We start from the raw sequence: 19,251 nt of genomic DNA on the forward strand, positions 1-19,251 counted from the left end.
CATTATTATTCCATGCATTGCCAGAAGGAGAAACTGTTCATTTCATCATATTTGTAAAGTAATTATCAGGGAGACTACTAAAACTCAGAAATTTCTTCTTCTCCTTCTCCTTCTCCTTCTTTTTAAACTAAATTATCTAAAGAATTCTTTGTGGATATTTACTCAATGGTGAATTTTAAATTATTCCAGTGACTAACTATAGCATGAAATAGACTCCATTGCAAATTTTTTATTTTTTAGAGGAATGGTATAATTACAAATGCTGTTCAAATACATTCACAAGCACCCACAGGTCCTCAAATGTGACTGCCATATGTGTTGTTGTCTCTCTCCAGCTTAGTCAATGTCCCACGTCCCTACAGATCCACCTTGCCTCCAACACACTATTGTCTAGTTTTAATTTGTGGGGAATCCTGCAGGCACTGGGACATAATCATTGTCCTGATGTGTCAGAGTATTCTTCATTAAGCCAAAAAACAAACTTCATCTGAGCTGGGCTGCTCAACTTTCCAGCAAAATATCTATCACTGAGGGTGTTTTAAAAATTCTTTCTTTGTAACAAGCTCACTGAAATAAGTTAGAGAATACTTTTGATTTGTCAAAAACATATTCCTTTAGATGCACAGATAAGTAGTCTTAGGGCCTCAGAAAAATCTAATAGCAACAGGATTTAGTTCACTAGGGACATGTATAGTATCCAGGAAGTCTCTGTTTCTCACACGTGGAAAATTTTTCCCTTTCCACCCCAAATCACAAAAATGCATAGATCTTTTGGGATATTCACTAGGAGTCTGGTCAAAATACCTGTTGATATGAAAGATGAAGCAGTGCATGTCAGATAGAGCTCCTGAAAGATATCTATAAACTGTGCATTAAATTTTTAAAAAAGCATGGAAGTCTTTAGGGAAAAAAAGTCTGGTATCTCTGAACTCACAGATGAAATCCAGCTGGGTTGAGACTATCCAGTACATGTTATATACTACCTAGTTTTGTCTAAATTCAGCATGGCACTGGAGATGGTATCAACCATTGGAGCCATATAGCCACTTAGCATCACAGAGATGGGTGAGACATGTCAGAATGCCAATCAACCTGTCTCAAGAAAGATTCTTTCTGTTGAAATCTTATTCCTATTTTGATGCACACTCCCTTAAATAAAGAACTTGAAAAATTATCTAGCAATTGTTTTTCAGAACTTATGTGGTCTAGAGAATCTATAAGATGTTTTACCTCTTTTAACATAAGTTCTTGCCAGGTCTTATATTCCTTTACTAATTATTTCAGATACTTATTTTTTTTTCAGATGGCTCATCACCATCCAAAAAACAAATTACTCAGGTGGGATGCTTGATGTCCCATGACATGGAGTAATTATGCTAACTTTTTTTTTTGAGAGAGAGAGAGAGATAGAGAGAGAGAGAGTGTTTTAATATTTATTTTTTTTAGTTTTTCGGCGGACACACCATCTTTGTTTGTATGTGGTGCTGAGGATCGAACCCAGGCTACACGTATGCCAGGCAAGCATGCTACCGCTTGAGCCACATCCCCAGGCCTAATTATGCTAACTTATGAGCCATAAATACATTGGTAACTACACAAAGACTGCTTCAAGTTGAATTAAAATTATAAATAAATATTTACAAGCACCTTTGATTCAAACTATCAGGTTTCAGGGAGAAGGTTGTACAGAAGTGGGCTTCTGCAATGGTAGACAGAATCATGAAATGACAAAGACATTATAGATCTTCTATTTCTTACAGAGGAGAAGTTTAATTGTAAGCCATTCCTCATTCAAAGGTTGTCTTAAATCACCACTGTGGCTGCTTTACTTTTCTCAGAGGGTTATACAATTATTAGCTTAAGCCCTTCATTGTTCTTAATTTGGCCCACACCATCCCTACTACTTCTATTCCAGGCATGTTTTATACCTCTTAGCACAATCCCAGAAAAGTGTCAGAAGACTTTCACAATTCTCACAAGACCCTCATGTCTGCTTTTGGGGTGTTTTGCATTCCTGCAAGCCATTTGGGCTGTGGGTTTTCTGGGAGACTGTGCTAAAAGTTTCTGAGACTTTTCTGTGTTTCGATTGTCATACATGACAGATTAGCTCTTTGCTTATTTGATGGGTTTTAGAAAGATTCAACTGCTTCTCCTCTCCTTTTTTGCTTAATTATTATTGCATTTAAAAAGCAATACATGGGGCTGGGGATGTGGCTCAAGTGGTTGCACGCTCGCCTGGCATGCATGCGGCCCGGGTTCGATCCTCAGCACCACATACAGACAAAGATGTTGTGTCCGCCAAATACTAAAAAATAAATATTAAAATTCTCTCTTTCTCTCTCCCTCTTTCTCACTCTCTCTTACTCTTTAAATAAATAAATAAATAAATAAAAAGCAATACCTACCAAACTTTCACTGTAAACACATTTAATTACTGAATTGTTCTTTTCAGCACAAATGTCTTAGTAAGGCTTGTTGCAGCATTTCTTAATCTGCATGTTTTTCTTTTCTTTAAGTAGAAATACTACACATGTGTTTAAATTAAAAGACAATTTGTCTATACTGTGTAGAAAATCTCGTTCTTATTACTTTATAAAAAAGACAGATTAGAATGCTGCAACTTTAAATTAATGATCTGTACACTTTTCTCTAACCTGCACTTATGTAGAGATCATCAAAACTTTTAAAAATGTAAATGATAATAAGCATTTTATAACTTTTTGAGTTTTTCATTATAATGCCTATTTCTATTCTAATCCTATATAAAAGCTGAGCAAACAGGTTTAGTCTTTATTTTTCTAAAGATATTTTTAAGATACAGCTTCATAATGCCCTGTAAACATTGTGTAAATATAATTTGATACATATTTTGGCAATTTAAAATTTTGTGTATTGCAAGTGGTTTTATACAAAATACTGAGTAGTAAATATTTTAGAATTACAAGAATGTAATTTAAAGTTTAACCAAATAAAAACTGAATGGCACTAGTTGAGCAGTCAGTCTTTTTTAGATGTTTGTAATAATATAAACTGATGAACTTGTAATTTTATGAATAAATAATTTTCATGTTTTTTTCCCACTCATTCAGACAAATTTTCTGAACTTCCCTCTCTTTCAATTTAAATTTCTTGTTTAAAACCAAGTATTAACTGTCCTGCTTTCCATACCTTTGCTTTTTCAAGTTTTGCAAAAAATATTTTATTTCTTGCTCTCCTGAAAATTCTTGGTTTTGATTAGAAGTCATACCTAAAAAAAAATAATAGGAAGTTATTTCACTTACTATGGTGAGTAACTCTGCAATTATATAGAACTTTATCAAAGTGGGGGGGAATAGCAAGAGAAAAGTATGATTCAAGGCCATTATTACTCAAAAAATATATAGATTTTATTACAACATGATGACAAAAGATTTGAGAATTTTGAAAATTACCATAAGAAATTATACCACCACAGATGAGGACAAAATGCAAACTGACTAACATTACTACAACAATTTCAAATCATAGCCCTTAACTTCAACATATTCAGACTCCACCTGTGACTCAAATATTCAGGAAATGTGTATCTCTTATTTGTTTATTTATATTTTTGTCGTTGGGGGGATTATTTCATAAGAGAATACAGGGGTATTCTATCACCAAACTAGATCCACAGGCATTTCTGTATTTCTATATATCTATTTCTATATTTCTATATCTATATCTAAATACTTTTTAATGATAGTTTATCAAAAAGATGCTGAAATTTATTTTAAACTGGCATTCCACTGTCTCAGCTTTCCAGTTATATGGAATTATATTTATATATCATTGCACATCACCTTTTTTTCTTTACTTTGAAATTCCAAATATTTTACAAAATGACTATAATGATCTAGTTGAACCAATTTTGAATAGAAAAATACCAATGAAAATAATAGCTCACACAATAAAGAGTATATTCAACCCACGCAAAATAAAAAAAATCATCATAAAATTTATGAAATACAAATTAAGGCAGTTTTTTATAGTAGATAAATTTATTAATATCAACAAAATTTGAAATCTAGAGAAATAAGTTCTTTCTCATCAGTAATTTATGTAGAAATAACCTAATTTGAAAACAAGTAATCAGAAAACAATGTGATTAAAAGAATATATTAAAATAAAATAAAAATATATTAACTATGTCAGATGCAAATCTACATAAAGTTCTCTTAAGATATAAGGTAACAAAAAGACTAAAAACAAAATGATATAATATTACATTCAAAATTGCAAAGGTGATAATAATTATATAAATGAGATACAAAGTAGAATATCATACAAAGATAAATATGACTAATCACTGGAATACAATCATAGTAGAAACATTTATAACTCAAATAATATTTTTATAGAAAGAAATCACAGAAAAACAATTCTAGAAAGAAATCAGAGAAAAAAATTCAACAGCATAAAAAACAACACAATAATAGTAGGATACATCAATCCCCAGTTGATGCAAATAAAAAAAATATGATTGCATTAGGACCCAGAGAATGAAAAAACCTCAGAAAACATTAAAAACTAATTAGGTTTACAGAGGCAATCTTCTTTATAGTGTATGGAATATTTTTCCAAAGAGATCAGGTTAAAAATACAAAAAAGTTAAAGATATTAAAATATTGAAATTGCTTTGTAACATAAAATAATAAGTTGGAAGGAAAAAGTGAAAGTGATATTCAAAATTTATGAATATGAGTTTAAAGCCAAATTCAGCAATTAAGCAAGGCCCTAAGCAACTTACCTAGTCACTATCACAAAACAAAATATAAAAATAGCTACCAGCTAGGCACAGTAATATACACCTGTAATTCAAGCAGCTTGGGAGTCTGAAACAGCAGGATTGTGAGTTCAAAGCCAGCCTCATCAACAGAAAGGTGATAAGCAAATCAAGAAGACCATGATTCTATGTAAAATAAAAAATGGTACTTGAGATGTAGCTCAGTGGACAAGTGCCCCTGAGGTCAATCCCCAGTACCCTTCCCCAAAAAGAGCTATTGATGTTGCTCAGTGGTTAAGCACCTGTTCTAAAAAATAAGTGCCAGTAGCATCCCCCAAAATCTAAGAAGTATATGTAACACCAAACAATCAATATTATTTTTGTGTAAACAAAATAAGTTATTTGAACAATTCTTTAGAATATTCTTGGTGCATCCATAACTACACATAAAAAAATTAATAATGCTTCCTGATATAAAATAATAAAAGCTACAATATTCAATGGAATGAGGTTAAATGAGAAAGCCAGGAGTAATAAAATTGAAAGTATATCAATTAGCCCTCAACTTGATGGTCAAGTCAAAATATATTTACAGACATATTCTCATTAAACAACATTCAAAAGAGATCAATATGGCAAGCCAATCAAATATCATTTCAAATGGCTACAAGAAGGCAATTTTGAATGAAAACGTTAGAAATCTTTTCAAAGATAATAAATTATATAATATCTACAATGATCAACATTTAGGAGAATATGTTAAGTAAAAGAGTAATTCACACACCCCCCAAAAAAAGAAATACCAGTTAATTCTACTTCTGAGAGATATCTACAATAGCCAAATATGAAAACCAAAAGGAATGGTATTAGGGATGAAAAAGTAAGGAAAAAGAGAACTTGTTTGAAGAAAAAATGTGATAAAAATTCTCTAGAAAAAAAAAAGTTACAAAAAATTTTGAATGAACAGAACTGACCAGTATATTTAAAATATGTAAGATAATAAGTTCAGCAAAGATATACAGTTTTGACCACAATTACATATTTGACAAATATATAAAAGATAAAAGAATTGTAAACATCTTTATGGTACCTTTAAAAAGCTAAAGTCTTACTCCTAGACAAAAGAACAGATTTATATATGTAGAGATGATGAATATGCCATTAATTCTAGCTACTTGGAAGGCTGAAACATGGAAATACTATTCCAACTTTTGCCACTTAGCAAGAGTCTATTTCAAACTAAGAGTCAAAAGGGGGTGATGACGTAGCTCAGTATTACAAGAACCTCTGTGTTCAATCTGCTGTATGTGTATGTGTATATGTGTGTTTGTATGTATGTATGTATGTGTACGTATGTATGTGTGTGTGTGTTTATATATATAACAAAATTTGGATACATTACATGATTAAGCACAAAAACAGAGTAAATAATCAAGACAATATACAATCATATATAAAACAGGGGTAATATTTATACTTGTAAGTAAAAGCATAGAAAACTTGATTGAAAATTGGCATATGGGTGACATGCAGTTTAATTTTACCTAATGTTGTCCAAAGTGAAAAGTCATGATAATTTCTATTCAATTATTACATATAGATATAAAAACAAAAACAGTATCATTAATGTGAGAAAACATAATGAACAACACTGAAGCTCTCTAAAGTGTGAGAGTCAAAAAAGATACAAGAATTAGAGAAATTTTACCTACAATATTATGAATAATTGTAATACAATAGAAATATTTCTTTTAATTTTTTGTAGCTATAGATGGATAGAATGCATTTATTTCATCCATTTATTTTTATGTAGTGCTAAAGATAAAACACAATGCCCTACATGTGTGAGGCAAGCCCTCTGCCACTAAACTACAGACCCAGCCCTGAAAATTCTTCTTTAAACCACATTGATCAGCTATATGTACATAATCACTAGGAGCAGGTATTGTGAAATACTGCTATTCAATATATGGTAAAAAAAACTTTACAGAATATTCAATATAATCATTCATATAAAGTTCTGATGAGAAAAATTTGAATGAATAAATATTTAAATTATATTAAAGAAACTCTCCTGTAATATTAATATCTTACAATGGTTTGCCTAGAGATATTTGGAAATAAGCAGATTTTCTAGGGAGTCTCCAAATGCAAATAAATGCCAGGTAATGCATATCCTCACAGTCATTGTGGAATAATTTGTAGGGGTGACAATTCTTTGTTTCCCTGCCTTAGAATGCCCTGCAATTTTCCCTAGGAACTAGTCAAGTAATTAAATACATGTGCAATGTAAAGCTGCTATGGCAGTGCCCTGCTTGAAAAGGCTCTGCACAAAAGTGTTTTCAGCCTGAAACATAATCTCTGGCACACAACTCCTCGGAATAAAAAAAAACTCTCTTTTTAGACAAGCACATTGGTTCACTGAGTCTAAACCTGTCCATAAAATAGTAACTTTATACAATGGACTTTCTTGAGAGCTACACAAAACTCCTAACACTGCACATTGCAACTTAGTATATAACTGAGAAATAAGCTGCATAATGTTGTTAAATTTGAAATCTGCTAGAAATAAAGTAAACAGTATGTACTAGTGATGCCAATGACCTAAATTAACCTATTGATTTAAATAAAGCTTGGCAGTTTGGCCTCTCTGTCACTATGCCAAATTTTCTGTCACTTGTCTGTGTCTTCTGTTGATTTTCTTTTTTTAAAAAAGAGAAAGTGGGAGAGAAAGAGAGAGAGAGAGAGAGAGAGAGAGAGAGAGAGAGAGAGAGAGAGAGAGAGAGAATATGAATTATTATTTTTTTTTTGGTGGAAACAACATCTTTGTTTGTATGTGGTGCTGAAGATCGAACCCAGGGTGCATGCCTGCCAGGAAACCGAGCTACCACTTGAGCCACATCCCCAGCCCCTCTTCTTTTGATTTTCCTACAATATTTTGTTTATTTAAATGTAGGGAGATCACTGAAGAACAAGAGGGAGCTTAAATAACTGATATGCATGGTAAATAGAGACCATGAAATGATCTTTAATGATTACAACTGAAACAAAGCTAGGCTTGAAAAAAATATTTTCTGTCAGATTTTAGCTAATCAATTAACATTTTAAATGTGAATTTCTCTTTAATTTTGGACCTCTTATTTGTATTCTTTGCTTCATTGATTTCTACCCAACTTGACATGTCTACTGTCACTTCTCTTCGAATCTCAAGGTTATTTCATTGGAGACCACGTGGTGACCAAAGATTACATAGAGACATCAATACACTTTTGATGGAATATGTCATGTTTTGTTATTTTCTTGGTAACTAAAGAAGTCTTTTTAGTGTTACCCTCATTAGTAAAAAAAGAAAGAGTAAATATCCTATAAGAGTCTACAAAATTATTTTCTCAAATATTTTTTTGTCTAGACAAAGACACTAAAATACTTTGAAATCATTTTCGTTCTCTACATTGTGAGCACTACTTAGAAAAGATAGGTTAAACATAAAAAGAAAAAAAAATTAAAATTTTCTTTTCCACATAAACAAATGCCCAATCTTTGTACTAAAAACAAGATACAAACTTTTTAATGCAGAATAGAAGCTACCATAAGATACTCTATAAAGTTAAAAAAATAAATATTGGTTTTCAATTAAAAATTCTGAATGAAATTTAGACTCACCAATAAAGAGTAGGTTTTTACAGATCTCTAACATCACATCTCCATACAAAGTCTGCTGAGAGGGGTCCAGGAATTTCCATTCCTCTTCCGAAAATTCAATGATCACATCTTTTAATGTCAATGGCTCCTGAAATAAAAATAAAGAAATACATATTACATAAACCATATGATTAATGACATAGTACTTAATTTCATACAAATATTAATGAGAGTTAGAAGAGGTGGCTTTCATATATGGTAGTGATGTCAACCATTCAGTAAGATACTTTTTTTTTTGTGGTGCTAAACCCAAGGCTTTTTGCATGAAAGGCAAGCATTCTACCAACTGAGCTATATCTCCAACCCCAATAATTTATTATAAGAAGTAAAATTGGTGGCTAATTTTGTTATAATGAAACCCAGGGAGCAGCACATGTGAAGCAAAACACTGAAGCACAAAAAGTGGGAAAAAAATCCAACATAATTCCAAAGGATAAGTAATAGTTGCAATTAGTTATTGAATTTTCAAAAAAGCACAACCAAACAAAGCAATGATACTTGAGATATGCATAACAAAATTATAATTAATAACAATAATCAAATAATGGTGGTTACCTTAGTGTGTTGAAGACATAAGATATCACTAAAGACACACCAAAACTTTCAACAGTCCACATAATTATTTGAATGTTTATCTCCAAAGTTGTCTATCTTCTCATTATTTAAATATAACATAAATCTACAGTGTATTTAAAAAATTACTTTTACAACATCACAACTCACTTCTAAGACAAAAGAATAGAAATTTTAACTAGCAAATTATTACAAAACACTTAGGTACTTGGATCAACTTGAATCACATGGCACAAAGTTATAACAAAAAAAAAAAAAACGCAAATTAAGTGAATAGACTGGTAATCTCTCAGTTCATAAGGAAACTGACACATCAGGTTTAACATTCCCAGATTCATAAAACCACTCTCACTGTGAAACTGAATCTTCACTTGGCTCAGTTCAAAGTAGAAAGTGAGAAAATACTAAGCCATTAAGAAAAAAATTCTGAAAGGCTCTGGCACCCTAAATGCCTCTCTGATAGCTTGGAAATACTCCTTTTACCAGGGTCTCAGTTATCACTAGTGAACAAACACATACATGAAGTTAGTTTAACATTCAGATCTGTGATGTCTTTCTTCTGAAACAGCATTTTTTATAATTAGAGATTTAATCCAGCGGCATTCTACACCTGAAACGCATTTCAAAAAAATTTGATGTTTTTTAATTGTGACAAATGGGCTTACAATGTTGCTTAGGGTCACTAAATTACTGAGTCTTGAATCATATTTACTTTCTTCCTACCTAATTTTTCCACATCACAAGGATTACAAGTTTGTGCAACGTTTCCTGACTGTGCAACCACTTTTGATACCAAATGTGCAAACTTGAACAACAACCAATATTTCAACAACTAGTAGTCCAATAATTCGGTTCTGATACCATCTAGTACAGATCCCACAAGTTTGGTGTTCACTACTATCAAATTTTACTAACTTATGTACCAGTTTCAAGCCCCAGAATAGAACAATTCATATTTATAATTAATTTCCTATAAATTAGGGGTCTCTACATTTACTCACTCAAGTTACTTATTCTGATAAAAAAGAACACACTTGTATACCAGCTTGTTATAAATTATATAAATCTGGAAGTTGACAATTGAATCTTTGCATAGAATCTAAAAAAATGTCAGAGGAAAATGGGACACAATACAGGACATTTTTGAAAATAAGTGGTTGAAGATATTACCTCCAATTTTTATGTTCTGCCATAGAAGAACCTCTTTCTCAATAAGATTTAGAAGATCCTCACTATTTTAAATATGCTGATTCAGATACTTATTCTGAATATTCCCATTGTTTTACATAAAATAATATTAAATGAACACTTTTACATTCAGGGGTCAGAACATGATATTTGTTAAAAAAACAGGTTGGTATTCTTTAGATAATTTTCTTTATATGAAACTCTAAGAATACTGAGCCATCTCATAGCGGCCCAAACCAACATACACACAATTTTCTTAAAACTCCTAAGTATTCATTGGCTTCAGGGTAAAGTATACTTCATTTGGAATTTTGATTTTTTTTTTTTTTGGTACAGTGGTATTCTACAATTAAGATATATTCTAGACCTTTTATTTATTTTTTTGAGACAGTCTCTCACTAAGTTGCTACACTAAGCTTCAGTTTTGATCTTTCTTCCTCAACCTCCAGGTTGTTGTAATTTCTGGCATGTCACAATATGTCCAGAAAGATATGAATGCTCTAACTTCCTTTGGTCCATTTCATTTCACCTTATTTATTTGCTATTTCTTCTGTTATATTTAAAGCTTCGTCCCAGGGTCTCATAAACTGACTTCCAGACCACTCACATATAATCGAATCAAGCCTTTATTGAAGCACACCAGTGGCGGCTGACCAGAACATAAAGCTTTTCCCCTGATCAGCCCACACAATTGCAAGGGCACTCCTTATAAGCCTGAAAACTGCAAAAGGGAAGTTCAGGGGGTCTAGCCAATGCAAGCAAGCCAGGTTACAGAAGCGGGACACTGCAATCAAGTGGAGGGAAGTCTAACCAATCACAGTTAGCCCAGTCACCCCAGTTACAGAAACAGAGCCCCGTTACCCTAGCTATAGAAACAATACCCCATTAGTTAGTTCCGTGTTCTTAAAGGTTTCTATAGCAAAAAGAAAAGAACATCTTGCTCCAGTCATGACTCTTCTACTTGGCATGGTTGTTTTACAGGATGAAGTCATAAAACAAAATGGAGTCACATTTGTTCCTACTATCACATTCCCCACTGGTTTTAGTAGGTTTGATGTCAATCTTGAACATCATAGGCCTCAGATTTTTTTTCCTTCTGTGTCTAAAGGACTATACTGGGCTCACAAGACCATAAGTCTTACCTCATCTACATTCTTTTGTAAGAGGCAGGGTCTTACAATAATACCAATCAGGAGAAGGACTAGGGACCTAACTTTGGCTTAAATGATGATAGCCAACCAAGGGGACCATGAGAATAGGTTTTGGATCCAATTGCCAGAAGCTTCTAGTGCTTCCTCTCTTTTCTTTAACCTGTTTCTCACAAGCGCCCAACTGTCCTTTATTATCCCAGAATGGTTTGCATAGAAACAAGTTTCTCCTGGAGCCATACAATGTCCTCCTTGTTTCAGAAAGAGACCATCTAGACCTCATCTGTTTTGTAAGATTACTTCTGTCAGAGAGTCTAGTGAAACCTCTAGTTTGGAGATTGACCTTTCTAATTTTCTAAATCTATATTTATTTGATGGCTGAGGGACTTAAAATTTTTAGAGCTTGTGACAAGACCTGCAGTTCCTAAAGCAGTAGATCCAGCTATTCCCAAAACAGTTAGGAAGGGAACTAAAATGGGGGCAGCCAGTCTATGTTGATAAATCAGTGGGGTCTGGCCTTTTAATAAGTCCAGGTGTTCTTTTCCCTTTTCTCCATCAAAATAGTAGGTTACATAGTTCAGAGTTATTGACAGTTTGGAGATTTAGTCAAGGAGTTCAAAGTGGGACCCAGGAAGCACAATCTTTGGTGAATAGGGAGTTTTTCCACTTATAAGTTGTTTTGTAGAAGCAAGTGTCTCTTTTTGGTAGATCACCTAGGGTGATCTTGGAAGCAGTTTTCCAGGTACATCTTCCTGAGCTAGACACATTGGTGAACATCTATATTGACCATAATTTTTCCTCTAATATTAGGGACCTCCAACTGCCGTAAGGGAAAAGGGCGATGACTGTTCTTGCTACTTATAGCTGAAAGGGGGGCGTTGTGCAGTGGGCAAGCAGTTTGGAGTCCCTTTCTAGAAACTGAGTGGGTCAAGGAGTCCATGGTTAAAATCTGGTTCAGGAAGAACAGGATGAAAAGTCACCATGGGTGGGCACTTCTATGAGAGAAACAAAAAGACATGAGTGCTGAAGTAAGATTAATACAAAATAGCAGTCGTAGCATCTGGAACCTGTCCATGAATATCGTGAAAATGACAGAAATTAATAATTGTTTATCAGGAGGCAGAAGACCTGAGAAAATGTCCCCATAACAAGGCCTACCAAAGACTAATAAGGCACTTTTTTAGGGAACATAAATCTTTAACACTGTCAGAATTATCAGGAATGTAGACACAACATTTAGTTAAATTAGTTAATGTCATCTGATTTTTGTAAAAATACCTTTTTGACATGACACTGTTTTCAGTAAAGATACTTTTGTAAATTAAGGCTAGATAATCTTATTAATAAATATTGATTACATCTATCTGGTAGGAAGTTAGGAAGATCTGTAGGCCTTGAACTGACTAAAAACTTCTGGCAGTTTTTTTTATTGGTAGTTATCAGGCATTTTTGCCTAAAAATTTTTCTGTGTTGCCTCCAGTCTTTCTTATTTTGGGAGATGCTAACACTAGTGTACATTTTAAGTTACATTAAAATAATTGTTGTTTCTTTTTAAATGTCCAGGAATGGCTGTGCTTTGGTTTTAACTGTTTTTGCAAGGTGTTTAAGACCAAGCTGGACAAACTGACCTTGTTCCTATCTATTGGTAAGAGTCAGCTGAGTTTCCTTGGTGGACATTCTTGGGGAACATGTGGGCAGCATTTTAGCTCTGTTACTGTCATCTGCATTAGGATGGTCTTGCTGACCATATGGCTTCCCTTGGAAGCATCAGGCACATCTCCTTTTTAAATGACCCTCATGTTTTGAAGCATGTACACTCATTGGCTTTCTGTTCTCCCTTGGTCTCATTAATCTCCCTTATTGGGAGGTTATATTGCCCGAATTTGCAAAGCTTTTTCCCCTGTCCTGGGTTCAGGCTGACTTAGAGGGCAAGAGCCGAATATTGGTTTCTTCAGCTCTTTTATTTTACCCTTAATTTTTAAGTTTGGCCTTAAACATCCAGCAAGTCAGTTTTATCAGATTTAAAGTAAGAATGCTGGGTTTTGACTTTAATCTTTATAACTTTTCAGTTAATTTTTAACATAACACAATATCCTTATTTTATTTATTAATTTACATAATGCTGAAGATCTGCCTGAAGGCAGAAGATGACACCTTAGCATCTACTGTATGATGTAATCACTGTACACCAACAAGGCATCTTGCAGATACAGAGAGTCCATTAGATTTTGACTATAAAAACTCTCTCTTGCCAGGTCATTCTCTCTTGCTCTCTCCTTTTTCTCTCACTTTCTCTCTCATTCTCCTTTTTTCTCTCTTTTGCAGTTCCCTCTCTCTCTCTCTCTCTCTCTCTCTCTCTCTTTGTGTTAATCAGACACTGTCACAGTAAAGGTCTCTTGGTTGCTCTTAGTGTAGTGGTCACATTTTTTAGTTATAATGAGAATACAAAGTGAAATTAACAATAGTAAAAACATATTTATCTTGTATATAATTTTGAACTGTGGCTGAGTTACACATTATATTTTTATTAGAGATCACAGTAATTTTTGTAATAAAATTAATCTTTGAATATAACTTTAAATTAACTAAAATCTGGCCTACTTTGAAGTTATTTTGACATGCTGTAAGGTGGGAGGCAGAGCCTTATCTCAGGTAAGGCAGGGCTTTTTACAAATCTTAGTGTTTTAGTGCTAAAGCTGATCTTTGTTTCTCTTTTTAGATCTAGTTGTATAAAGTTTACACATACTGTTTTGTGACTCTTTATGAATGTTAGCTAGCACAATATGACATACTTCTAAAACATTAATTAAGGAAAGGCTGAGAACACTTAACATTTTTTTAATGTGGAAAAGTGGCAGAATGTTTTATAATATTTAACCTTTAAATAGATTAGGCTCTCATTACTTTTTAAATTTAGGGTAAAAGGTAACATAAGATTTGGTTGCACAATATCAGTTGATATAAATAAATCTCCAATAAAATCTATTATCTCTATAAGTTTAAATTACCAATACAGATAATTTTAGTTTGGAGAATACCACCTTGATAAAATGTTTCCTTAAACCTTTCACCTTAAAGACTTGTATACCTGAGAGATATGAAGACACTTAATCTGTAAAAAAGAAAAATGTACCACACTTTTATTGATGTTTTTATATTAACCAAGGTTAGCTTTTAAAGGAAAATCTACACTTTGTAAAGTAAGACAATACTTTAAAATAACAGTTGCTGTTTAACCACAGATGTACAAACCTTAATTTTTCCAAGATTACTTGTTCTAGGGGATAAAACTTAACAGACATAATGTAATTAATTAATAAAAATTAATATTTTTAGATGTTTTTGTCAATTTAACATATAAATATATCAGTACATTATTATTTGTCCTTAGGGAACAACCTTGAATAGTTTTAAATATTTGTGTTACATATATATAACCAACTTAGTTACATATAAACTGTTTAATATTTGTCTTTTATTATAGAGCTTTATATTACTTAATTAGACCCTTTTGTTGTTAACTTAGATGTATTCTAATTTTACTTTACCACATAAAGATTTTTCAATAAATATATTTTTATATTTAGAACTTTTTAAATAATCTTTTAACCCATTGGTCCTTTTTTGTACCTTGAAATAACCCTTGTATTTTTTGAATTTAGATAAATTAACCCCTTTTAATAATATGAAATATTTGTTACTTACAGTACTTTAATTGAAATACAATTGAAGAATCTTGACTCTTTGTATGTAGAATAATACCTGTTGGGACTTTGTAATTTATAGTAACCTTGTTTTTATAATAACACAAAATAATTTTAAACTTTCTTTATGTTTACCAATTTATGAAAACACCAACATTCTTTAAATGTTTTACCTTATGGAATTTAAAGAATTAAGAGTATTTGATATTATATTTAATAGTTAGCATTTTAACTTTGTACCAATTAGATGTCTTTAACAAACAGATCCATGATTAATCTTATATACTTTCAGATGAAATTTACATATCTTTTTTTTAAAACAATGTATCAGACAAGTGCATTGAATAGTATTAGTAATCTTTTGTTGTTGTTGTTGTTGTTGAATAAAAACCATAGAGACAATGAATATCAGACACTTTTTAGACATTAACATTTTAACAGCTCTTTAAACATCTAGAAACAAAACTGTGCATTAGTAACTTTGAAGACATTTGTACTTTTATCTATTTTCCCAATTTAAATTGAATCTTTTAAATTATATTAACCAAAAGTATTTGGATCCATTTTTTAAAATTTTAATTTATGAGCTCATATGAAAATATTTTTTTGTATCAAATATATGTAGACATGGCAATACACATATAGACAGACAGTACACTGGTGCACCCACACAAAGCAAACAGACAAAAAAAAGCCTTGTAGCTTATTTTTCTAAAACCAATTAGAATGAGAGTTAACCCTTGAAAATTGGACTCAGAATAAAGCAGAGGGTAATCAGAAAAACATATAAACATAGGCATATAACAAATATAGAATTTTAAATATTTTCTAACCTTTTTCCTGAGGGGGTCTTGTTCATGAAAGCTGAAAAGAGTTGAGGTAACATAGACCAATGAAGGGGGTTTATTTTTCCCTGGGGGAACTTCCCAAAGACGCAGCTTTATTGGTCTCCTTGGGAGAGTCCCCCAGTTTGGGGTCCCATTCTAAACAGGTTTTTCTGGTTTCTTGGATAGCAGCCAACAACTTTTAGCCTGACATTGAAGAATCTTTAGACCATTTTTTAATAGTTGGGAATTATTCATGCTTGTAAATACTGAGAGACAAAAGTCAAATTTCCTAGACAAAATTATGCTTTTAGTTATACACTTTAGCAATAATAATTTTATAAAACACTTTAGTTTTAATCTGTCCTCTATTGGACAGTAAGATTTGCAGCCATTAGGAAGTCAAACAACAACAAGTGCTGGCGAGGATGTGGGGAAAAGTGTTCATTTGTACATTGCTGGTGGGACTGCAAATTGGTGCGGCCAATTTGGAAAGCAGTATGGAGATTTCTTGGAAAGCTCGGGATGGAACCACCATTTGACCCAGCTATTCCCCTACTCGGTCTATTCCCTAAAGACCTAAAAAGAGCACACTATAGGGACACTCTTTGTATGTAGAATTATACCTGTTGGGACTTTGTAATTTATAGTAACCTTGTTTTTATAATAACACAAAATAATTTTGTGTTATTATAAAAACACTGCTACATCCATGTTCATAGCAGCACAATTCACAATAGCAAGACTTTGGAACCAACCTAGATGTCCTTCAATAGACGAATGGATACAAAAAAATGTGGCATATATACACAATGGAGTATTACTCTGCATTAAAAAATGACAAAATCATAGAATTTGCAGGAAAATGGAAGGCATTAGAGCAGATTATGCTAAGTGAAGCTAGTCAATCCCTTAAAAACAAATGCCAAATGTCTTCTTTGATATAAGGAGAGTAACTAAGAACAGAGTAGGGACGAAGAGCATGAGAAGAAGATTAACATTAAACAGGGATGAGAGGTGTGAGGGAAAGGGAGAGAGAAGGGTAATTGCATGGAAATGGAAGGAGACCCTTAGGGGTATACAAAATTACATACAAGAGGAAGTGAGGAAAAAGGGGACAAAAATATAAGGGGGAGAAATGAATTACAGTAGAGGGGGTAGAGAGAGAAGAGGGGAGGGGAGGGGGAGGGGGGAGGGGGGATAATAGAGGATAGGAAAGGCAGCAAAATACAACAGACACTAGTATGGCAATTTGTAAATCAATGGATGTGCAACTGATGTAATTCTGCAATCTGTATACGGGGTAAAAATGGGAGTTCATAACCCACTTGAATCAAAGTGTGAAATATGATATATCAAGAACTGTGTAATGTTTTGAACAACCAACAATAAAAATTAATTTAAAAAAATAAAATAAAATAAACTACTATCAATTAAAAAACAAAAAGAAAATAAACCTTAAATATATAGACTATTATTGAGCAATTATTCAAACCAGAGTTCCAGTATTATATTATTGATATCCTTTGCATACACTGATCATTGAAATTCATTTTGCCAATTTAACTCAGTTAAAAACTTACTGGGAATACACCAGGCACAGTTATAAGTGCCTGGATTACGAACCATATCATTTTATCAAATAATTTAAATGGAGAAAATTATTTAAAAAATGTGTTAAGCCATGTGTTGTACTGCATGCCAATAATCCTAGCAATAAATGTGCATTATGCTTTTTTTTTTTTGCATTATGCTTTTGGATTGCAAGTTCAGGGACAGAATTCATAACATAGTATCGTGAATATTTTACCAGTGAATGTGTGTGTGTATATGTGTGTATGTGTGTGTATATATATATATATATATATATATATATATATATATATATATATATATATATATCCACTGGTGTGTGTGTGTGTGTGTGTGTGTGTGTGTGTGTGTGTGTGTATTTGGTGATACTTCCTTCCATCCTCTGTACTGAGGGAAAAAAATGAATAAAAACAATAATGTTTACCAAATGGTTGCTGAATTAAATAAATAAATAAAGTTATGTCCAAGTGTTAGAACATGGGTAAATGCTTGAGAATGATAAAATATTAAAATAGAAAGATAACCAATTTGAGATTTATACCAAATCATAAATTGTTACTAGTATTCTGAGAAATATAATTATTTCAGAAACATATCTTTTAAAATTTTCATTAAAGTATGATGCACATGTAAAACAACAACAACAACAAAAAAAACATTTATGTAAAGATTCAGAAGTTATTCAAAAGTAAACACATTTTGAATCAGCCTTGCTCAGGACAGTCTAAATCAGTTTTTTCATCTACTATCCCAAAGAGCAAAAAGGTTCTTAATAACTAGCATTAGAATTTTTTATTACATAAATGTAAAATGTACCTTAAAAAAGTAAATATTTTACCAGTTACCCAGATTTAATACCTGCCTATTATACGCCATTTCTATTTTTTGTATGCTTCTACCCATTTCACAACAAAGGCCAGCCATCCTCCTTGTCTATTTATTTTTTGGTGATGTCCTATGTACATATTTTGAATGTCATGGAAATACATTATACAGTTTTAACAAATTAGAATGTTAAAAATATTCACTAGTCTTAAGCACAGAGTATTTACATCTCCCCCCCCTCAATATTTTTTTTCTTTTACATGCAACTTTGCTTTCCCCAGAAGGATGTTACTGTAATGTATTATAAAAACTATAATTTTATTTTGCCTGGCATAATGCAATATAATTTTAAATTCAGCTGCTGTAAGAGTCAAAAAACATGTGTGCTTCAGTAAAGTGTTCCTTTATATTGATGACTGATTTTGTATTTCATGGATGCGCTACAAATAGTTCATTTCAACATTCAAGAACATTTGAGTAATTTCTCATTTTGGACCATTAGGATGAGTGGTGCCATCAAAAATTTTAGACAAATAATTATTCCCCTTAGCTTATTCTTTCCTAGTATTTCAATGACACTATATTTCATTTTTACTGGTTGCCAAGAAAATTATAATTTCCATCTAATCATCTCAATTTAATTATAGCCAATATTATATGAGTTTACTAAATACAAAATTAAAACCTTACCACAGACTGTTTATTTTCTTGTACACTTTGTGCAAATACTATAAATGTTTATGTACACATTATACATTCCAAAATATATTGCATAATTTTTGTACAAAATAACCATAGGTTATTATAAAACAAAAAGAAACAAGTGTCAATCTTAAGGTTGCTAATATATGTTAGACATGGTGGTACACACCTAAATTTCCAGTGACTTGGGAGGATGAGGCAGGATGATCACAATGTCAAATAGTGCCTCTGCTACTTAGCAAGGCTCT

At 32.2% G+C, this 19,251-nt stretch overlaps 1 protein-coding gene across 1 annotated transcript in view; it reads right to left on the reverse strand.

The window, feature by feature from the left end:
• The window catches only part of LOC143386823 (uncharacterized), a 56,441-nt gene that overhangs the window by 2,026 nt on the left and 35,164 nt on the right, over nt 1–19,251 (reverse strand). The window lies entirely within an intron of this gene.

The sequence above is a fragment of the Callospermophilus lateralis genome, unplaced genomic scaffold, assembly GCF_048772815.1.
Source record: "Callospermophilus lateralis isolate mCalLat2 unplaced genomic scaffold, mCalLat2.hap1 Scaffold_91, whole genome shotgun sequence".
Lineage (NCBI taxonomy): Eukaryota > Metazoa > Chordata > Mammalia > Rodentia > Sciuridae > Callospermophilus > Callospermophilus lateralis.